The sequence below is a fragment of the Apium graveolens genome, chromosome 11 (genome assembly GCF_009905375.1).
Source record: "Apium graveolens cultivar Ventura chromosome 11, ASM990537v1, whole genome shotgun sequence".
In the NCBI taxonomy this organism is placed as follows: Eukaryota; Viridiplantae; Streptophyta; class Magnoliopsida; order Apiales; family Apiaceae; genus Apium; species Apium graveolens.
In genome coordinates, this window is record NC_133657.1 from 48,643,438 (window position 1) to 48,668,736 (window position 25,299).

At 35.0% G+C, this 25,299-nt stretch overlaps 1 long non-coding RNA gene across 1 annotated transcript in view; it reads left to right on the plus strand.

Moving 5' to 3' along the window:
* LOC141697169 (uncharacterized) overlaps window positions 1–24,333 on the plus strand; it is a 40,415-nt gene extending 16,082 nt beyond the window's left edge. The window contains exon 3 of the long non-coding RNA XR_012564608.1: window positions 24,245–24,333. This is a non-coding gene — a long non-coding RNA (uncharacterized LOC141697169). The remainder of the gene's footprint in view (window positions 1–24,244) is intronic.
* The last annotated feature ends 966 nt before the right edge of the window (window positions 24,334–25,299 follow it).

Here is a 25,299-nt window from a genome sequence, read left to right on the forward strand (position 1 = left end):
ATTATTATCAAATAAAACCTTCTTTAAAGAAAGTTAGCATTATTCCTTCTAGTGTTAGTTCTGATTCAAAGTCTGATAGTGTAAATTCTGATAAGAAAAATGTTAACATAAACTCTGATGCTAAAACCGCTACAAATGTTAACAAACTTAATAAGGCCAAAGGATCCAAGCAAGTCTGGGTCCTTAAAACTAATCATTAGTGGTTTTTGTGATTGCAGGGCAATAGGAAAAACATCCTAGTTCTGGACAGTGGATGTTCAGGACATATGACTGGAAATAAAGCCCTGCTATCAGACTTTGTAGAGAAGGTTGGCCCAAGTGTTTCTTATGGAGAAGGCAATATTGGAAAAATATTGGGATATGGAAATATCAATCTTGGGAATGTCATCATTAAAGAAGTAGCTCTGGTCTCAGGACTTAAACACAATCTGCTAAGTGTTAGTCAAATCTGTGACAGAGGTTATCATGTGGATTTTTTGAAGAACACTGTGAAGTTATAAGTAAATCTAAAGGCAAAGTTGTTCTAAAAGGATACATGCATGGCAACATTTATGAAGCCAAGCTTTCAACAAGTACTGATGGTTCTGCAATCTGTCTGATGAGTAGAGCATCAATTGAAGAAAGCTGGAATTGGCACAAGAAACTCTCTCATTTAAATTTCAATAATATAAATGAACTAGTCAAGAAAGATCTTGTGAGAGGACTGCCAAAGTCAGTATTTGCTCCTGATGGCCTTTGTGATTCTTGTCAGAAGGCTAAATAAAGAAAATCTTCTTTCAAGAGCAAGACTGAATCATCAATTCTTGAGCCTTATCACCTACTACATGTTGATCTATTTGGTCCAGTAAATGTCATGTCTATTGTAAAGAAGAAATATGCTATGGTCATAGTGGATGAGTTCACCAGATACACATGGGTGTATTTCTTGCACACAAAAAGTGAAACTGTATCTATCTTGATTGATCATGTCAAGCAACTGGATAAATTGGTCAAAGATTCTGTGAAAATAATAAGAAGTGATAATGGCACCGAGTTCAAGAATTTGACAATGGAAGAGTTCTGCAAAGACCATGGAATCAAGCAGGAATTTTTTGCTCCTGGAACTTCACAGCAAAATGGAGTTGTTGAAAGGAAGAATAGAACTCTCATTGAAGCTGCACAAACTATGCTTGATGAAGCAAAGCTTCCAACCTATTTTTGGGCTGAAGCTGTGCAGACTGCTTGTTTTACTCAGAATGCAACACTCATTAACAAGCATGGAAAGACACCATATGAGATGGTGAAGAAAAAGAAGCCAAATCTGAAGTATTTTCATGTATTTGGATGCAAGTGTTTTGTTCTTAAGACTCATCCTGAACAGCTATCTAAATTTGATTTAAAAGCTGATGAAGGAATTTTTGTTGGATATCCACTTTCCACAAAAGCCTTCAGAGTCTACAATTTAAGAACAAGAGTTGTCATGGAATCAATCAGTGTCTCCTTTGATGATAAGAAGATTACTGGACTTGAAGATTTCTATGATCATGATCAGCTGAGATTCGAAAATGAAGACTTAAATTCTGATACTGAAAATCCTGACAGTCTAAATTCTGATACTGCAAACTCTGATGGATTAAACTCTGATGTCATTGAAACTGTGGTGACTACGCCAAAGGAAAATGCACCTGTGCAGGGGAGGCATACTGAAGATATAACCACATCTCAAGAAGCATCAGAACATATAACTGGCTCTTCAAGTTCTGATTCATCAAGTTCTGATAAGCCAAGTTCTAATAGTTCTGAAAACATAAATTCTGAAGGATCCAACTCAGAGAGCATAGTTTCAGGGGGAGCATCAGAAAATGTTGATGAAGATAGCATGGATAATGGAGGAGCATCCAGTTCTAGAGAAAACCTTCCATCTGCAAGGAAGTGGACTAAATCCTTCAAGATACTGATTGGAAATCCTGATGCAGGTGTCAAAACTAGAACAACTACTTCAAGTGAATATCTTTATAATTCTTTTCTTTCTCAGACTGAACCAAAGAAAGTGGAAGAATCTCTTCAAGATACTGATTGGGTGCAAGCAATACAGGAAGAGTTAAATGAATTTGAAAGAAACAAAGTCTGGACCCTAGTGTCAAGACCAAAGAACAGATCTGTTGTTGGTACAAAATGGGTGTTCAGAAACAAAACTGATAGTGATGGCATAATTACAAGGAATAAAGCAAGGTTGGTTGCAAAAGGATATTTTCAATAGGAGGGAATTGATTATGATGAAACATTTGCACCAGTTGCTAGATTGGAAGCCATAAGGATATTTTTGGCTTATGCTGCTCACAAAAAGTTTATTGTCTTTCAAATGGATGTGAAAAGTGCTTTTCTCAATGGAGAATTAGAGGAGGATGTTAGGTCACATACACTGTAGAGGGGGTGAATACAGTGTAAAGTACAATTAAATCGAACTTTAATATCTCAAGTAACAGAAAAGAAACTTTATTGAGACAATAAACTTTGTTACAGTATGGAACTGTTACCTCTCAGTGATGAACAAATATCACGAGAGCTGCTAGGGTTACAATGAATAATCTTCTCGAATATGATAACACTTATAGTGTAAACCCTATGTTTGTGTTTATATATTACACAGTTACAAGATAATCACTAATTGATATGGAATATAATTCTGCTTCCTAAAATATATCAATCAGATATCTTTTCTTCCAAGTATTCTATTCTTCATAGAATTCCTTCTTCATGCATATCTCTTCTTATGCTTATCTCGATCTTCTTTCCTTTAATCAGCTCTTGTCCTTATCTGAATGTACTTCAGCACTTAAGTTCTGATATCCATCTTCTGATGATTATCTTCTGATAATATAAGTACTGATATCCTTAAGTCCTGACTTCCAGTAAGTACTGATTTATCCTATTTAAGTAAGATCTGAAAACTAAACATAAATCATATTAGCCATGACATTATCAAATATATCTAACAATCTCCCCCAACTTGTAAATTAGCATAATATACAAGTTTAACAGATATTTGATGATGTCAAAAATATTAAGTACAAATGCATGAGAATTAGACTAGATAACTACAACTTACAGTCCATAAAGCTTTACAAATATTTAACTTCTGATAACAGCTTCAGTCTGTACAAATATCAGAATTTAATCAGTTGTAGATCTTGACTTGGCTTCATATTCTGATCTCTCTGATGTCAGGAGTTGTTCTGAGATAGTTCTTCAATAAACATCTCTCAGCATATCTAAGTTCATCAATCATTCTCCTTTTAGCATCTTTAAGCTCTGCATTATCTTCACCAATTTGAAAGATTGCAGCCCTGAGATCATTAATCTTTGCTTTTCTTATATCATGATCCAGTCTGATTAAATAAGCTTTATCAGACTCAAGATTGAATTCCACAACCCTGTAACCTAGAAAGGTAGTTATAATTTTAGCAGTATTGGGCTTCATTTCAACTATATCACCCTTGTGATCTCTGTACTTTGGAACATATGTGCTGTCAGACTTAACAGAATAAAGCCTTTTCTGTCTCTGAATCTTATCCTTCAAATAGTTTACAGCACTTCCTGTCAATCTATCATCCACTTGAAGTAAGAATAATACATGCTCCAATTCTTCAAAATACTTCAATGGAATGGCATTTTGCCTTATATGATAAACCCTACCATCCGTCATGAAGTACAACAAGATGTGTTCTTTCAAGTAGGTATGGTAAACCATTTGTACATATTCCAGTTGATTCAATCTCTCAGGAGTTGCTCCAATACCTGGTTCACTCAAGGAAGTTGGATCATTGGTAGTGTTCTGTATTCTTCTTTCATCAGCACTTCCCAATCCAGTTTTATCTCTTGCTTCCTTTCCAGTAACTACTCTTGCTTCAAAACCACTTGCAGCAGTCTTCAAAGGTTGAGTCTGTTTTGCTTTAGTGAATCCTGGTAGGAGTGTCTTTGGTCTAACTTCTGATATCAAGTTAACTTGATCTATGTCAGAGGTTACTTGCTTCTTTGGAATATCAGAACTTACTGTCTCTTGACTCTGAACAACTTGAGCCATGTCAGAGGTTGTTTTAAGAACTTTTCTTGAAGTCAGAGCAAGATCATCCTTTTCATCAGTGATTTCTTCATTCTCAGGAGGCACATAAACCTTGATAGGTTCACCAACCTTTTCTTTACCCTTGGATCTTGGATCTATATGGCGGTTGTGATTTAGCCAATGTTGCTTCAGTATTTGTCCTTTCTTTATCACAATGCCTTTGATTTTTGGAAGTGTCTTTTTACCAGAAGCTTCAGATTTAGATATGACTTTTTCTGATTTAAGTCTGGCTTCTTCTTCCATTAAACTCTTCAAGTCCATTCCTGGATTTTCCTGAAGAAATAACTGTCTTGACATTTCTTCATCAAGATCTAAAAGTTCATCAGAACTTATCCTTTTACCAGTAGCAGAACTAATTCTTTTCCCAGTATCAGAACTTGTCCTGTGACTTGTGATTTCAGCTTTTCTTGATGAGAAACCTCTACCTTGACTATGACCTCTACCCATTCCAGAGTTTCCTTGATCATCCTTTTCGTCATCCTTCCCTTTCAGTGTCTTGCCAGTCTTGTATTTGGACTTAATTACTTTCTCCCCCTTTTTGGCATCAGCAGGTAGTAGAAGAGAGACAAGCAATTCCACTGAGGCGTGGATATCAGTAAGTTGAGATTGCTGAGAAGCTTGATTTTTCAGAATATCATCAATCTGAGCTTGTTGTTTCTCTTGAGTCTTCTGAATATACCTGTCAAAGGTAGGTTGGAAGAACTTTTTCTTGTCAATTTTCTGAATTTGGTCCTGTTTGATGAATTCTTCCTGAATCTTGTGTAGCTCTGCATGAGTAGTTGAATGGAGACCTTGTAGATGTTTAGTACTCAATGCAGTGACTCTAAGCTGGGTTTTGAAATCATCAGAATTTAACATTTCATCAGCTTTTGTCAAGTGCTCAGCAAGATGCTTTGCATTTGGAACACAGGAAACTGAGTTCCATTCTTTAGTCCACTCCTGTCCTGCAGGAGTTTCACTCCAAGGCACTGGTCCTTCTCTGGTAACAAACTTCTTAACAAGTTTAAATTTAAGAATAGTTTGTTGAGGAGCATGTCCTGAAGGACCTGCTTCATCAGCATCTACATTTGGAGCAGCATCACCAGTATCTCCAACATTTGCAGCATCAGAACTTACAGAATCAGTATCTTCTGATAAAACAACAGTGTGAGTAGCAATAGAGGCTTCAACATCCTCTAATTGCTGATCTGGTTCTAAGTTTTGATCAACAGCTATAACACCCTCCAAATCCGGGGTATAGATTTGGGGCATTATTAAAAACAATTACCAACTAAACCTGCACAAGCGGAATATAAATATAATAATTACCCCAAACTATCACTACTCAGGATTTTTTAAGGTCTGAGTTGAAAATAAGAACCACATACTACACTTTATTACAAACCCAACTAAATAAAATCTGTCTCAAGAACTCTCTTTGTTACAAAACTTTATTCTATCTACACTCTCACTACACAACTTTTATTCAAACTATACAATACTTTTATTCAACCCAACATTACTACTTATTCTGCTACACCTGATCTGGCAATTCAAAGCTCTCTTCGGGAATAGGAAGGAACACTCTTGGTATAAGAGGGTCCCGCTGCTTGACTCGCTTCTTGACTATGCGGGTCCTGATGGGTTTCATTCTCTACCTTAACTGTAAAACAATAGGAGTAACAATAAAAAGGGATGAGCCAAAATTGCTCAACAAGCCTGCAATAATATATATAGTATAAAGAAAGAGAGATAAGTGAACCAATAAGCTGCTGGTTGGATCAACCATCTGAATCTGTATAGGATAGTAATTTGCCAATGCTGGCGAGTACCAAATGAACAAGACTGGAAACAAGAACCAACATCTGCACTATAACCTGCTGATCAGTCAGAATATAGTGCGGATCTATACCCAACTGCATAGACCCAACCAACATAAGGAGTACTCAGGCAACTATGGCCTATTAAATAATGGTCTGGGTAAAACCCAGCCCGTATAGTAACCATCCAGTCCAAGGCTTAGCATCCGGGACAATCGGAATGCTATTGATATATCCCAACACCAGGATATACCAGAGTATATATAACAAGGGTAAAAAAGGATTAAAATATGAACAGGGAATTCAATAAATTGGGTAAATCAAAAATTGAAATGAAATTGGAACAAGCAATAATAAATGGGTAACAGTGTATATGAACAATGATTATCAAAGAGAATTGATACGATAGAAAAGAAATATAAATCACTATTTTGAATTTAGAATAGGGGAAAAACTTGCCTTGCGCGTACTTAACCTGGTTTAACTCACCGTCTTCTGACCCTAGCTTGCTCTGCCTTGCTAACAGTGAACCAATCATGGAAAAATAGTCGTTTAGATAACTTACTATATACGTGTATCTTGAATTGATATCATGCAACCTTATCAGTCTACCCATGCATTTCTATCTGACTCGCATATATACACATACATTTATACAACACATATATTCACATAATCACGTAAAGCACATAGCACATAAAACACATAATACATTTTTTTTAGACTTATAATTTTTTTTTAGAATCAATTCTAGACTCATACCTGCATTACTAGTCTTATCTGATTTTATTATAATTTTTCAGGATTTATTCGGCTCAATTATACCCCTATTAGGACCTACGAACTATCAATTATCACCAAACCACTCTCTTTCGGAAGAAATTATAACTTACAACTATTTTTATTGGATTCGTCTCATTTTTCTGAGTCTAGAGGTCTTCGTTTCGCTCAAATCGGACTAACGGTTGAATTATTATGAAATAAACAAGATTTAACTAATTAATAATTAATTATAAATAATTAATTATAATTAAACAATCCTTAATTAAATTTTTAAATAATTAATTATAATTATTGTATTTTAAAAATAATTAATCCCTAATTATTAGGAATTATTACTATTTATTACAAATTATTATTATTTGTTCGATCAGATCGATTATTTACAAATAATCAATCGATTTAATTAACCGATACGCTATTTATCGAATAACTACGAATTACTCGAATTATAAGCTAACTTAATGATTAATCACTGGTATCTCTGGCTCAAAATATGGAAAATAATCTGCAAAACCCGGTACCTCTGGGGGAAGTGGTATCTCTGGTGCTGGTCCAGGTGGCAATGGTGCAGGTAGTGGCAATGGAGGTAAGATATGCTCTGACACTGGGGCTAATATCGGTGCATCCACTGGATCTATCTCGGTTCTCTCCGTAGATGATGATAAAGAAGCCATCTAGTATACATAAAAATAATAACACAAAAACAATCAAATCACAATTCTAAAACTCATAACTTCTAGTCACATAAACAGACAATCCTAACACTCTTACTTCTATCCTATCTCATTTTCCTATCTTATCTTAACCCTAACGTTCTTGTTTTCAAAGGTCAAACCTAAGCTCTGATGCCAACTATAACACCCTCCAAATCCGGGGTATAGATTTGGGGCATTATTAACAACAATTACCAATTAAACCTGCACAAGCGGAATATAAATATAATAATTACCCCGAACTATCACTACTCAGGATCTTTTAAGGTCTGAGTTGAAAACAAGAACCACATACTACACTTTATTACAAACCCAACTAAATAAAATATGTCTCAAGAACTCTCTTTGTTACAAAACTTTATTCTATCTACACTCTCACTACACAACTTTTATTCAAACTACACAATACTTTTATTCAACCCAACATTTCTACTTATTCTGCTACACCTAATCTGGCAATTCAAAGCTCTCTTCGGGAATAGGAAGGAACACTCTTGGTATAAGAGGGTCCCGCTGCTTGACTCGCTTCTTGACTATGCGGGTCCTGATGGGTTTCATTCTCTACCTTAACTGTAAAACAATAGGAGTAACAATAAAAAGGGATGAGCCAAAATTGCTCAACAAGCCTGCAACAATATATATAGTATAAAGAAAGAGAGATAAGTGAACCAATAAGCTGCTGGTTGGATCAACCATCTGAATCTGTATAGGATAGTAATTTGCCAATGCTGTCGAGTACCAAATGAACAAGACTGGAAACAAGAACCAACATATGCACTATAACCTGCTGATCAGTCAGAATATAGTGCGGATCTATACCCAACTACATAGACCCAACCAATATAAGAAGTACTCAGGCAACTATGGCCTATTAAATAATGGTCTGGGTAAAACCCAGCCCGTATAGTAACCATCCAGTCCAAGGCTTAGCATCCGGGACAATCGGAATGCTATTGATATATCCCAACACCAGGATATACCAGAGTATATGTAACAAGGGTAAAAAAGGATTGAAATATGAACAGGGAATTCAATAAATTGGGTAAATCAAGAATTGAAATGAAATTGGAACAAGCAATAATAAATGGGTAACAGTGTATATGAACAATGATTATCAAAGAGAATTGATACGATAGAAAAGAAATATAAATTACTATTCTGAATTTAGAATAGGGGAAAAACTTACCTTGCGCGTACTTAACCTGGTTTAACTCACCGTCTTCTGACCCTAGCTTGCTCTGCCTTGCTAACACTGAACCAATCATGGAAAAATAGTCGTTTAGATAACTTACTATATACGTGTATCTTGAATTGATATCACGCAACCTTATCAGTCTACCCATGCATTTCTATCTGACTCGCATATATACACATACATTTATACAGCACATATATTTACATAATCACGTAAAGCATATAGCACATAAAACACATAAAACATTTTTTTAGACTTATAATTTTTTTTTAGAATCAATTCTAGACTCATACCTGCATTACTAGTCTTATCTGATTTTATTATAATTTTTCAGGATTTATTCGGCTCAATTATACCCCTATTAGGACCTACGAACTATCAATTATCACCAAACCACTCTGTTTCGGAAGAAATTATAACTTACAACTATTTTTATTGGATTCGTCTCATTTTTCTTAGTCTAGAGGTCTTCATTTCGCTCAAATCGGACTAACTGTTGAATTATTATGAATTAAACAAGATTTAATTAATTAATAATTAATTATAAATAATTAATTATAATTAAACAATCCTTAATTATATTTTTAAATAAATAAATAATAATTATTGTATTTTAAAAATAATTAATCCCTAATTATTAGGAATTATTACTATTTATTACAAATTATTATTATTTATTCGATCAGATCGATTATTTACAAATAATCAATCGATTTAATTAACCGATACGCTATTTATCGAATAACTACGAATTACTCGAATTATAAACTAACTTAATGATTAATCACTCGTATAACTATGAGCTACTCGCATAATTATCGAACTATTAGATTATTATTGAAACTCGTACGATTCGCTAAACAGATAATTACCGATAACTAATTATACGATATGAATAATTACCGCAATATTATTCGAATAACTAACGCTCGAATAATAATTCTAATTAGTGAATCACTATTCTCATTATTAACTAATTATTAGATTATTAATCACATTACTTAATTATTTCTAATCTTTATTCACTAATTAATTACCTAATTATTAATTAATTACCCAATTATTAATTAATTAGATAATTAATAAATAATTAGATAAATAATTAAATAATTAAATAAATAAATAAATTCGAATTTATAATTTAATAAAATAATTCAGAAATTATTAATACTATTTTTCAAAATTTAAAACTAATTTTTAATTAATTTTTAGAATTATTAAAACTGATTTTTAATTACTAAAATATAAATAAATAATTAATTAAATCAAAAACACAAAAACAGAAACAGATTTTGGGTTTTTAGGATTGAACCTGGGTCGAAACCGGGTTGCAAACCGGGTCGTCCCCAACCCAAACGGGTCGGGAAGAACAACCGGTCGGCTGCCCAGAACCCGACGCCGGCGGGCTGATTCCGGCGAACCAAACGCAGCCAAAACGCTCGATTCCAGTTCGTTTCTTCTGCGTTTCTGAAGCACAACACTCCTTCCTTCCTTCTGAACCAGTCGTCGACGTCGTCCCCGGAAACGAAGAACAACGGCGGCATCACCGTTTTTCCGACGAGCTCGAAACGGACACCAAATCGAGTGAAACCGGTGCCAAACGACTCCCTATTCGATGATCTACACGTTTCTAACAACAATAACATCAAACAATAACTAGAAATCAAAACCCGAATTCGAAATTAAAACCCGAAATAACAACTTTCAATTCGATCAATCAAACACGAAAAACAATTACATAATTGAAAACTAGAGATCATAAGCTTCAAAACGAGTACTCACACGACTGATTTGGACTCCGGAATCACGATGAAATTCGACCTTGATTCTCCTGCTCTGTTCTTCACAAACCCTAACCCTAATTCCCTTTTTCTTTTTCTTTTTATTTTTCTGATTTTTCTGTATAATTAACTGATTTAATTAATAATAATTCAGGTATTTATATTTATGAAAATAATACCCCTAAGTAAAATTAAGGGTCTAATTACACTCCTAATAAAAATATTTGGCCCCAATTTTTATAATTTTTGTGTATTAATATTGAATTTTTTAAATATCCAATAAATACAAAATAAATGCTAAAAATTCCCAAAAATTGTGAATATTACAAAAATACAAAGAAAAATGATATATGATAATTTCATGATCATATAAAAATAAAAATGTAATTTTTGTGGGGTTTTTGGTATCCGTAGGGTCCGAAAAAGTCGTTTTTTTGCGAAAAAGGTCAGTTTGTAAAACGTCTAGGGGTTCAGAATAGCGATATGGTATAAGGCATTTTTAATAAAATAGAGCCAATGATTTTGTTTGAAATATGGGCTTTTAAAACATAGTTTTGAGCTGTACAGGTTTTAATATAACATATATAACTGACGATAAAACGCTCAATAAATATCCAAAACACGTTGGTATCAAAACAGCCAACACATAACACATAGCAGTTAGGGTTTAACGACTTAACACATTTAATCACATAATAATACACATAATTTATCATTATTATAATATAATACAAGCGTAATTCCTCGGTCGTTACAACAGCCATATCCTGATACTCACCTATATTCTGATCATCAGCATCGAGATGCAGAGAAGGTGTAGAAGAGAAGTCTGAATTTTGAGCAGCATCAGTAACAGGTGTTGTTGATGGATTAGTTGTTATTGGAGCTTCTAAAAGAATTACTTCAGGCACAACCAAGGTCTGGATATCAATATCAGCACTTGTGCCTGTATTAACTGGAGATACAGACTTTTGAACAAGAGACACAGATGGTGTGTGTGCCTGTTCAGGAACAGCGTCCTGAGTTGGAGTTGATGGAGAAGTAGTGACTTTAGCAAATTCCTATTCTTGTGAGATCAGAGATTCCTGATCTCCTTCCTTAGCTACTGCTTCTTTATCATCTGAAACTGGCCTTTTTACCCTCTGTTTCTTGTATCTCTTTGTAGATATGGATTCCTTGGGAGTTTCAGGAACAGTCATTATTCTAAGCCTCTTGAGAAGCTTAGATCCCCCAATTTCAGAATCCTTCTGAGAAGTCACAGTCTCAGCTTCTTGGACAACAGCTTCTGATGTAGAAACCTGTTCCTCACTGTCAGACTCATCTCTCAAAGCAATCCTCCTTCTCTTTTGAGGTGTTTGAGGAACAGTCTTTGTCCTCTTAGGTTTGGAAGATGAAGGCTTCACAGTAGGTGCTGAGGATGAGGGTTGAACTGTCTGTGAAGTGGAGAGATAGGATTTGATATATTGCCTGAGGGTTGGTTGAGTAGTATTAGTGGTATGTTCTGATGGTTGTTGTGGTGTTTGGGAGGTGGTGTTTGGTTGAACATCAGGATAAACAGATCTATAGGAATCAGGATCAGCATTTACTAAGATCTGTTTTACAGACTGAGGAATCTGTAAAGGCCTAACCACTGGTTTCTTAGTGTCAGCATTTACCAGGTCATTAAAGTAACATTTTGTAACTTTGAAAGGTGAAGTTAAGGTACTGGTTAGTCGAGGTTCATCAGTGCAAAAAGTATATATAAGTTGACAAAATCTAGCAAAGTAAACAACATTCCTATCCTCTGTTATCCTATCCCCAATAAAACCTATTATAGCAGTTGCAAAATCAAAATGAGTTTGGTTTATAATGGCATACCCGATGTGCTTACTCATTATGGGGATGGCATCAAAATTTGAACACTTGTTCCCAAAAGCTTTAGTAATGCAGTCGAAGAAGAAACTCCATTCCCTTCTGATATGAGCCCGTTTCAACTGCCCAAGCTTTGCCAAACTCTGTTCATACCCCAAACTGGCCATTAACTCCTGAAGAGCTGATTCCTCTGGAATTGAAAAAGTAAATCCTTCTGGGAGATGTAGAGCCTTGCGTATTGTACCAGGAGTGACTACATATTGAGAATCACCCACTTGTAGTTTTTCAAGGAAAAAACCGTTCCACTTACCCAGTTATTCCATTAATCAAGGTGAATCAATTTTAATTCAAAATTGAAACTGTTCCCACTTATTTAATTATTTTTCACTACAACATCAATATTCTGGAAAAAAAAATCGAGTGAAAATGACCATAATAAATCGGACGAGCAAGTACTGATAAAATAAAATCAGAACTTAAGTTAAAACAGAATTTATATGGTCATCAGAATATGAATATGTATCAGGATTTATCAATACATTACAAAATATCTCAGAGACAAGATCTTGAAACAAAAACAAATTTCATTAATATATCAAGAGAATACATTCATGAAATTTAAATTACATCAGAACTTGTACAAGATTTCCCTAAGCTGCTAAACCTAACGTCAACAGCCTTAGTCCTAGCTCAAGAAGCAGGGCAAGGCTGATGATGAAGAAAAATAGGAAGAAGAAAATAAATTATTTCTTCTTCCTACTCTCGACAAACAGAATAGCGAGTCAAATGATTCGCTCTTGCTGGCGGAGAGCTTCCAGCCTTTCCTCCTCCAATCGCTCCAGATGGCGATGGTAGTCCATGTAGAAGAACAGGAGGTAGGTGAGTACCTCCTGGGGAATAAAGTCCCATATCTCATCAGGAATGGCAGTGACGTGCCATTCCTGCTGCCAATCGGCACAGCTCAGCTCCATGTTGAATGTTTCATAGTTCAAAAATATATTGTAATTGACCATGGTGTTTTTGATAGAAAAAGTATGAAGGTGAGTTTATGATAAAAGAGTTGATGGGAAGGCTGATGTGAAGTGATTGTTTATATAGGCAAGAGAATGCCAGGAGACGCAAAGAAATTTAATGCTGACAGGTGGAATTAATTCTACCTCGTCTCCCCAGACTTGGAAAAAGAAAAACAATCATTGGAAAGAGAAAACATGGTTTAATGCGCATAAGAAGCAAGTAAAAGTTGACTGTTCATGTACGAGTACCACTATCCCTGACTATAGTGACTATTAATCTTCCACTTCAACAGTATTCTGGTTTAAACTGAGACTGTTGTCAAATTTTATCCAAAAATAAGTCAAGTAAAGAATCAGACTGTAATATCAGAACTTAGAGTTATATCAGAACTTAACAATCATCAGATCATAATTTCTTAACTCGAAAAAGGAATGCCTATTTTAGTAAGTCCTCACACAAATTCTGATTTATATTCTTCAGAACTTAATCATCAGAACATGCAATCAGAACTTGTCCTCAGAATTTGTGCAATGTGATACAATGACTGTTCATCTAAAACAACATAGATCCCCACAGTGATTTTCATCATTCATATGGAGTGGTTAGTGTGTGCATTAAGCTAAATATCAGACAAAGAGAAAAGTCTGATTCACTTCAGTACATCTTAAAAATAAGGCATAACTAAAACTTTACTAAAAACCTATCAATATTCTGAAACCTACTATTGAATGAATTCATGCTTGAGTTCACCTCAACTATTTTGTGCTAATTTTGTGCATCTTTTTAAATTCTATTTTACAGTGGCTTCTCAGTGTAAGTGAGTCACGACTGCTTATCAGAATTTATGCTATTATCAGAGTATTTCTCCAGTAATCATAGAGTGTGAAAAGTCACCAAGAAAATATTTTATTTGCTTTTCTGATGCATATTACTTAATACCAGCAATGCACTTGGGTCTTCCCTTCCACATTTTTACTCAAGATCTCAAAGGAGTACCTGATTTTTAATCATTGTTTCTCTTTCTTTTTCTTTTGATAAGTGAGGTTTATCAGCACTTAGTACATTCAACAGATTTACTAGCATCAGAACTTAACAGATGAGTAGCATTATTCTAGTTTGTGACTTAGTAATAAGATAGACAAAGTAAACTCAACTAAGCTCAATTATCAGAATTTGCTTCTTTCAATAGATTTCCACAGAAATAATTACTTCTTACATGGGATCCCTTGTTTATTGAAGACTACTAGGTCAGCATCTAGCACAGTTATCCTCATAGGATTGAATAGTTACCTAAACAGACATATCACTATCAGAGTTTAGAAACATTGATCAGACAACAGTCAGTACTTAAAACATATTTTTCAAGTAAGCACAGAATACATAAAGAGATTAAATTCTGTAAATACTGATCATAAAGTCTGATACATCAGAACAAAACTAAGCAGATTTAGAGAAAGAACCTGAAACCATTCCAAGTTCATTTACCGATCTTGTAAAAGTAGCTTCACATAATGGTTTTGTGAAGATATCTGCTAGTTGTTGATCTGTTGGAACAAAGCGCAATTCTACTGTACCTTCATCCATATGTTCCCTGATGAAGTGGTACCTGATGCTGATGTGCTTTGTCATAGAGTGCTGAACTGGATTACATGTCATAGCAATAACACTTTGATCATCACAGTAAATAGGGATTTTGAAATATGTTAACCCATAATCCAGTAACTGATTCTTCATTGAAAGAATCTGTGCACAACAGCTTCCTGCAGCAATATATTCTGCTTCTGTAGTTGATGTGGAAATTGACTTTTGTTTCTTGCTAAACCAAGAAACCAATCTGCCTCCAAGAAATTGGCAGCTTTCACTTGTGCTTTTCCTGTCAATTTTGGAACCTGCAAAATCTGCATCTAAGTAACCTATTAGTTTAAAATCTGATTCTCTGGGATACCACAATCCCAGATCAGCTGTTCCCTTAAGATACTTGAAAATTCTTTTCACAGCTGTTAAGTGAGGTTCTCTTGGATCTGCTTGAAATCTTGCACAAAGACAGGTAGCATACATGATATCAGGTCTACTAGCAGTTAGATAGAGTAGAGAGCCAATCATACCTCTGTAATCAGTAATATCTACTGATTTCCCAGTATCCTTCTCCAGTTTTGTTGCAGTGGCCATGGGAGTGGATGCACTTGAACAATCTTGCATTCCAAATATCTTCAGCAAGTTTCTGGTGTACTTAGTTTGACAAATAAAAGTGTCTTCTTCATTCTGCTTGACTTGAAGGCCCAGAAAATAGCTAAGTTCCCCCATCATACTCATATGATACCTTGACTGTATCAGTTTAGCAAACTTTTTGCAAAGTCTGTCATTTGTAGACCCGAAAATGATATCATCAACATAAATCTGGACCAGAAGTAAGTCCTTTCCATGGTTGAGGTAGAACAGTATTTTGTCTATAGTTCCTCTGTTAAATCCACTTTCCAGAAGAAACTGAGCTAAAGTCTCATACCATGCTCTGGGAGCTTGCTTAAGTCCATAAAGTGCTTTATCAAGCCTGTAGACATAATCTGGATGTTTGGAATCTACAAAGCCTGGAGGTTGTTCAACATATACTTCCTCCTCTAATTCTCCATTGAGAAAAGCACTTTTCACATCCATTTGAAAGACAATAAACTTTTTGTGAGCAGCATAAGTCAAAAATATCCTTATGGCTTCTAACCTAGCAACTGGTGCAAATGTTTCATCATAATCAATTCCCTCCTGTTGAGAATATCCTTTTACAACCAGCCTTGCCTTATTCCTTGTAATTATGCCATCACTGTCAGTTTTGTTTCTGAATACCCACTTTGTACCAACAACAGATCTATTCTTTGGTCTTGGCACTAGGGTCCAGACTTTGTTTCTTTCAAATTCATTTAACTCTTCCTGCATTGCCTGCACCCAATCAGCATCTTGAAGAGCTTCTTCCACTTTTTTTGGCTCAGTCTGAGAGAGAAAAGAATTGTAAAGACATTCGTTTGAAGTACCTATTCTAGTTCTGACACCTGCATCAGGATTTCCAATTATCAAATCAGGTGTATGTGATTTAGTCCACTTCCTTGCAGATGGAAGGTTTTCTCTAGAACTGGATGCTCCCCCATGATCCATGATGTCTTCATTTTCATTTTCTGATGCTCCCCCTGAAACTATGCTCTCTGAGTTGGATTCTTCAGAATTTTGATTTTCAGAACTATCAGAACTTGGCTTATCAGAACTTGACGAATCAGAACTTGAAGAGCCAGATGTATGTTCTGATGCTTCTTGAGATGTGGTAAGATCTTGAGTATGCTCCCCCTGCATAGGTGCATCTTCCTTTGGCGTACTCACCACAGTTTCAATAACATCAGAGTTTAATCCATCAGAGTTTACAGTATCAGGACTTAGACAGTCAGGATTTTCAGGATCAGAATTTGAGTCTTCATTTTCAAATCTCAGCTGATCATGATCAATAAAATCTTCAAGACCAGTAATCTTCTTGTCATCAAAAGAGACATTGATAGATTCCATGACCACTCTTGTTCTCAAATTATAGACTCTGAAGGCTTTTGTGGAAAGTGGATATCCAACAAAGATTCCTTCATCAGCTTTTAGATCAAATTTGGATAGTTGTTCCGGATGAGTCTGGAGAACAAAACACTTGCATCCAAATACATGAAAGTACTTCAGATTTGCCTTCTTTTTCTTCACCATCTCATATGGTGTTTTTCCTTGCTTGTTAATGAGTGTTGCATTTTGAGTAAAAAAAGCAGTCTGCACAGCTTCAGACCAGAAATAGGTTGGAAGCTTTGCTTCTTTAAGCATTGTACGTTCAGCTTCAATGAGAGTTCTATTCTTCCTTTCAACAACTCCATTTTGCTGTGGAGTTCCAGGAGCAGAAAATTCCTGCTTAATTCCATGGTTTTTGCAGAACTCTTCCATTATCAAATTCTTGAACTCAGTGCCATTATCACTTCTTATGGTTTTCACAGAATCTTTGACCAATTTATCCAGATGTTTGACATGATCAATCAAGATAGATGCAGTTTCACTTTTTGTGTGCAAGAAATACACCCATGTGTATCTGGTGAACTCATCCACTATGACCAACGCATATTTCTTCTTTGCAATAAACATAACATTCACTGGACCAAATAGATCAACATGTAGTAGATGATAAGGCTCAAGAATTGATGATTCAGTCTTGCTCTTAAATAAAGATTTTCTTTGTTTGGCCTTCTGACAAGAATCACAAAGGCCATCAGGAGCAAATACTGACTTTGGCAATCCTCTCACAAGATCTTTCTTGACTAGTTCATTTATATTGTTGAAATTTAAATGAGAGAGTTTCTTGTGCCAATTCCAGCTTTCTTCAATTGATGCTCTTCTCATCAGACATATTGCAGAACCATCAGTACTTGTTGAAAGCTTAGCTTCATAAATGTTACCACGCCTGTATCCTTTCAGAACAACTTTTCCTTTGGATTTACTCACAACTTCACAGTATTCTTCTAAGAAATCAACATGTTAACCTCTGTCACAAATTTGACTTATACTCAGCAGATTGTGTTTAAGTCTTGAGATCAGAGCTACATCTTTAATGATGACATTCCCAAGATTGATATTGCCATATCCTAATGTTTTTCCAATGTTGCCATCTCCATAAGAAACACTTGGGCCAGCTTTCTCCATAAAGTCTGATAGCAGGGCCTTATTTCTAGTCATATGTCCTGAACATCCACTGTCCAGAACTAGGATATTTTTCCTGTTGCCCTGCAATCACAAAGACCACTAATGATTAGTTTTAAGGACCCAGAATTGCTTGGATCCTTTGGCCTTATCAAGTTTGTTAACATTTGCAGCGGGTTTAACATCAGAGTTTATGTTAACAATTTTCTTATCAGAACTTATACTATCAGACTTTGAATCAGAATTTACACTAGAAGGAACAATGGAAACTTTCTTCAAAGAAGGTTTTATTTGATAATAATCATAGTACAAACTATGATATTCCTTACAAGTATAAATGGAATGCCATAAACTACCACAATGAAAACAAGGATCTTGTGGTTTGTATCTAACAAACTAACTCTTAACTCCTGACTTTGAAGGTAAGGAGTTTATGTTCTTATTCTTCCTGCAACAAGAAGCCAGATGGTTAGAACTTCCACAGTTATGACACGTTTTCCTAGGAGCTTTAGGAACAGGCTTGTAATTATTGCTTTTATTCACACCTTCCTTTCCATTCCTATTTTTCCTAGGTGATTTTACCTTGTTTGCATTCTTAACATCTTTCATCTTATGCTTAAGTTGCTTCTTAGTCATTAAGCCTATGTTTACTTCAGCTGTCTTTTCCTGTTTTAGTTTGTCAGAAGTTAATTCCACTTTAACTTCTGATTTCTCATTATCAGACTTTACAGTTACAAACTTAACAGGTTTTAACTTTGATTTTTGCTTGACAACAAATGGCTTAATTTCTACAGTTCCTTTATCATTCTTATCCTCTCCATAACCTAAGCCCTCTTTCCAATTTTCACTACTTAGCAAATTTTGAGTTGTTCATCCAGAGTTAGTCCAAGTCCTGATAATCTCTCTTTCCTTTTCTAACTCAGTTTTTAGAGATTCATTCATTTTTAGCACTTCATCCCTAACATAAAAAGCATCATCTCTATCCTTCTGAGTTTGATGGAACATAACTAACTCTTTTTCTAAGAAATCATTTCTTTTCTTAAAAGCAAGATTTTCAGAAGTTAATCTTTCACATGTTAAAGTTTGATCTCTATAACTAACAAACATGGTTTTAAGATATCTTCTGAACTCATTAATATCATCAGTATGAAAAGCATAAGTAGTCTGAGGTACCTTTGTTTCAGCAGCTTCAGAACTGCTCTCAGCACTTTCTTTATCAGCATTTGCCATCAAAGCATAGTTCTCCTCACTTTCAGAGTCTGAGGTGTCTGTCCAGCTTTTCTTCTTTGTGACCAGAGCCTTGCCTTTGTCACCCTTCACTTTCTTGCAATCAGGAGATATGTGGCCTTTCTCACCACAGTTATAGCATTTGACATTGGTATAATCTCCTCTATCAGACTTTCCTCCTCTGCCCTCAGATCTTCTGAAATTCTTTTTATCATAACTTGTGCCTTTCCTGGAAAACTTCTATCCCTTCCTGAACTTCCTGTATGCAATCTTTGTGATCCCTTTCACCATAAGAGCACACAGCTTCATCATCTCCTCATCAGCATCAGTCTCAGGCAAGCTTTCAGAATCTGAGTCATCATCACTTTCAGAACTTGATGACTCAGTATCAGACTTTATGAAAAGAGCTTTACCCTTGTGTTTCCTTGAGGTAGCTGCCTTGGGGGATTCTTCTTCAGCTTTAAGAGAAACTGTCCTTGACTTTCCTCCTTTCATCTTGCTTCTTTGTTCCATCTCAAGTTCATGAGTCTTGAGCATTCCATAAATTTCATCAAGAGTTGTTTCATCAAGATTATAGTTGTCTCTTATTGTTGTTGCCTTCAAATCCCAGCATTCAAGAAGAGCTAACAGGAATTTAAGGTTTGAATCTTCAAGATCATACTCCTTATCAACCAATGACAAATCATTCAAGAGTTTGACAAATCTATCATATAAATCAGTCAATGACTCATTAGCCTTTGAGTCAAAGTGTTCATACTCTTGAGTGAGTATTGTCTTCCTGTTCTTCTTAATTGTATCGATCCCCTGACACCTTGTTTCCAGAGCATCCCATATCTCCTTGGCAGTCTTGCAGTTAATTACCTTGTTTGACATTACATTATCAATGGCACTATGCAGTAAGTGTCGTACCTTAGCATCCTTAGCAATTGATGCTATATCTTCAGCAGTATATTCACTCTTCTCCTTTGGTACGGTCTTTGCTGCTTCACCTGCAACTGCAACTGCGAGCTTGGTTGGTTTGTGAGGCCCTTCCTTGATTCTATCAAGATATTCTGGATCTGTTGCTTCCAGGACCATGGTCATCCTCACCTTCCATATGGGATATTCAGATGGTCTCAGTATGGGAACTCTGATGGTCTCATACCGACTTTGAATTTGTGTCTTTGGTGGTTCCTCGGTTTTGGTAGGCTTAGTTGGAGTTTCTGTGTCAGACATGATTGTGTTTGGATCTTTAACTGTATGTGCGTTAACAGATAGGCTCTAATACCACTTGTTAGGTCACACACACTGTAGAGGGGGTGAATACAGTATAAAGTACAATCAAATCGAACTTTAATATCTTAAGTAACAGAAAACAAAATCTATTGAGACAATAAACTCTGTTACAGTATGGAACTGTTACCTCTCAGTGATGAACAAATATCACGAGAGCTGCTAGGGTTACAATGAATAATCTTCTCGAATATGATAACACTTATAGTGTAAACCCTATGTCTGTGTTTATATATTACACAGTTATAAGATAATCACTAATTGATATGGAATATAATTCTGCTTCCTAAAATATATCAATCAGATATCTTTTCTTCCAAGTATTCTATTCTTCATAGAATTCCTTCTTCATGCATATCTCTTCTTATGCTTATCTCGATCTTCTTTCCTTTAATCAGCTCTTGTCTTTATCTGAATGTACTTCAGCACTTAAGATCTGATATCCATCTTCTGATGATTATCTCCTGATAATATAAGTATTGATATCCTTAAGTCCTGACTTCCAGTAAGTACTGATTTATCCTGTTTAAGTAAGATCTGAAAACTAAACATAAATCATATTAGCCATGACATTATCAAATATATCTAACAGAGGAAGTATATGTTGAACAACCTTCAGGCTTTGTAGATCCCAAATATCCAAATCATGTCTACAGGCTGGATAATGCACTTTATGGCCTTAAGCAAGCTCTAAGAGCATGGTATGAAACTTTAGCTCAGTTTCTTCTGGAAAGTGGATTTAACAGAGGAACTATAGACAAAACACTGTTCTACCTCAACCATGGAAAGGACTTACTTTTGGTTCAGATATATGTTGATGATATCATCTTTGGTTCTACAAATTACAGACTTTGCAAGTAGTTTGCCAAACTGATGTAGTCAAGATATCAAATGAGTATGATGTGAGAACTTAGCTATTTTCTGGGCCTTCAAGTCAAGCAGAATGAAGAAGGCACTTTTATTTGTCAAACCAAGTACACCAGAAACTTGCTGAAGAAATTTGGAATGCAAGATTGTTCAAGTGCATCCACTCCCATGGCCACTGCAACAAAACTGGATAAGGATACTGGTAAATCAGTAGATATTACTGATTACAGAGGTATGATTGGCTCTTTACTTTATCTAACTACTAGTAGACCTGATATCATGTATGCTACCTGTCTTTATGCAAGATTTTGTCTCTGAGTCGTTTGATACATTTTTAAATCCTGATTTACCCATATTCTGATGACCGTTTGAACTTCAATCCAAATCAAGTTCTGATTCTGACTTGTAAATATTTGTTACTTGGTTTCTTTATGGTCATTTTATCATTGGTCATATTTTTACAGAATATTAGTCTCGCAATAAAAATAATTTATTAAGTGGGAACATTTTTAAATTTTAAATTAAAACTGAACTACCTTAATTAATGGGATTACTTGGTAAATGAAACGGTTTTTCCTTGAAAAACTGCATGTGATAAGTAATAATTACTGTTTTCCCGTGCCCATTAATTATTCTTTACTACTGCATGTCTGACAGGTGTCCAACGGTTACTTTTTCCATCGTGTATAAGTAAAAGAGAGAGAATATTGTAAAATCTTTTATTTATTTTCACACTTTATCTCTCTTTCTTTACTTCTATTCTCTCTCATCTCCTGACATTTTTTTCAGACATTTTATCAAACACCTTACATGCAACCTTATTTCTCAATTTTTCTCATGGCACCTAAGGATTTGATTATAGATGGAGCCAAGTTTGTACCCAACAACTATGCTGCAATCTTGAACCATGCTGCAGCTCCATCTGGTTTGCACTTTGTGCAAGATCTTCTAGCACACAGTGAGATTGGGTATGCATTGACCCAGCCTCAAGTCATTTTCAGCCAACAAGTTATGATGTTCTGGCGGACTGGGCATTTTGATAATGGTGGTGCTACTGGTACTCCTAGCATTATTTTTGAAGTAAATGTTGTTGAGCATGTGGTAACTCCTGGAGCAGTTCGTAAAGCTCTAAACTTACCAGAAGGCTGCATTTTCTCAACACCGGAGGAACCCGTTCTCCAGTAGCTCATGGCCAATTTGGGGTATGAGAAGAGTTTGTCCAAGCTTGGACAGTTGAAAAGAGCACATATCTTCGACTGAATTACTAAAGCATTCGGCAATAAGTGTTCCAAATTTGATGCCATTCCTATTATGAGTCAGCACATCGGGTATGCTATTATTCACCAAACTCATTTTGATTTTGCAAGTGTTGTGCTAGGCTTTATATGGGATAGGATGACAGAGGATAGGAATGTAGTATACTTTGCTAGATTCTTTCAGCTTATATATACTTTTTGCTGTGCTGATGAACCTCAAATAGCCAGTTCTTTATTTCCACCCTTTAAATTTGCAAAACGGGCTTTTAATGACTTGGTAAATGCTGACTATAAGAAGAAGGTGGTTAGACCCTTATAGATACCTCAGTCTGTAAAATAGATCCTGGTAAATGCTGATCCTCAAACCTACAGATCTGTTTACCCTGATGTTCAACCCACCAACACATCCCAGACACCACAACAACCATCAAAACATACCACATATACACCTCAACCTACTCAACCCTCTATCAGAACATATATCAAACCTTCACAGATATTTCAACCTTCATCATCAGCATATACTGTGAGGCCTTCATCTTCAAAGCCCAAGAGGACAAAGACTGTACCTCAGACACCACAGAAAAGAAGGAAGATTGTTCTGAGAGATGAGTCGGACAGTGAGGAACAGGTTTCTGTATCAGAACCTGTTATTAAATAAGCTGAGAAGGTCTCTTCTCAGAAGGATACTGGAATTGGGGGATCTAAGCTTCTCAAAAGGCTTAGAAGGATGTATTCTGATGAAACACCCAATGTATCTCCTGTTAGTGTATACTGAAAATATTTATTTGAAGTATGTACATTTATTTCTGGCCAGTTTATTTGAGAATCATTTGAATGTTTACATGTTGTCTAATATTATATATTGTGAACAATCTAGTATCAAATGGGATACAGAATATTAGATTGTTAAATACGGTTATATAATATAATAAGGTTCACAGCACAGGTGGTGTTGGACAATCCACTGGTATGGCTGTAGTATTATTTAGATTAGTTTATATTGACTAATAAATAATACTAATATACTTTGTGTATATTGAACAAGATCAAATTTAGAATTGTTCCCTTAATACTGATTAAGAAGGAGAACTAAGATTCTATGTTATTATTAATGCTTAGGTTCTTAATCCGGAAATAGTAATTGACACGTGTATATTATTTACATGCTTTGATTTATATATGAAATAATTCTTTTGAATTATATCATTATATTTTGGGTGATGGAATTATATACATGGTGGATATTATTTATTGAAGGAATCCATGTCCTGATAATATTCGGGTTAATGATGTCCCCTTGAAAGCTCAAAAAGATTTAATTATGTGAAACCCTGCAGGTGGAATTTATTCTGGCATAATTAAATAAAGGTTGAGTGGATGATCAAGGATAAAAGATATTAATTAAATAAATTATCAGAAATTTATTTAATTAATGGACATATGATATTTTAAACATGGGGAATTTAATAAGCAAATAATATTGGAACCGAATTAATTAAATTACGGTATTAGGAAAGGTAGTGCAAATATTAATTCTTTAGTGGATTGAATTAATATTTAATTATATTGGGCTAGGCTCAAGATGTAATTAGAAGGCCCAACCTAATTATCCTTGGTCCCTATTGTAGCCTATATATATTCTTATTCACTTCTTGCTTGGGATTGTGTGAAAACATATTGTAGCCACCAAGGAGCAAGAAGAGAGGATAACTTGAGAAGATGGAGGCCACACTTCGCTTAAGGGAATTTGGGAATACAATAGAAGAGCGTGGAATCAACCATTAACAAGGTAATCCTCTTTTCGTAATCTTTATCGTAAAACGTTGTAACACCCTAAGTCCGTGGTTCCCAACAATTGGTATCAAGAGCCTGGTAATGGGTTCTACATTTTATGATATAATGTCCATGACGTAATTATATATGCGTGTATATAGTGTTTTGCTTGTATTGGTTTTGATGCAGGTTGTAATATCCGGGAAAATTAAGTGAATATTATATGTTAAATAAATAAATATTGTGTGTTTTATAAATTTAAAATAATTGTTGCTATGATATGAGATGTTATAACTGTTATGTGTGTTTTTGTGCGGGCCAGAAATTTTTTTCGATTGATTAAAAATATGTTTAAATTGTAATTATAAGAACTTATTTGCAATCGGGACGCGTATTATTAGCATCTTTATTAAGATACCTGTTGTATTTGATTTTATGTGCGTTTGAATGTATTTTACGTGTTTTCGGGATTTTCTGGTAATTTAGGGATCGTTTTTGTTTTTCAAAAATCAACGGACCGGGACCCCACCGGGATGACAAACCCCACAAAATCGATGTTTTTATTTTTATAAAATTATTCGTACTTCAAATACCCTTTATTTTTGTATTTTTAAATTATTCACAATTTTGGGGAATTTTGACATTAATTTTGTATTTAATTGTTTTTAAAATTATTCCCCGTAATTATTATTTTGGGGCCTTATTATTATAATTAAAGGATAAAAACACTTTTAAATAATTTTGGGGATATAATTTGTTGTACGTATAAATAGCTGATTACTGATTTATCTATTTATTTTTATTTTATTAAAAATTCAGAAAAAAAAATTAAATAGGGAAATCAAAATTGGGGATTTAGGGTTCTAGGGTTCGTTCTTGAGCCAATTCGATCGATTGATTCCTCTGGAGGCATCCGTTTACAACGATTTCAATCCCAAATCAAAGCCGAAAGCACAGCCGTTATT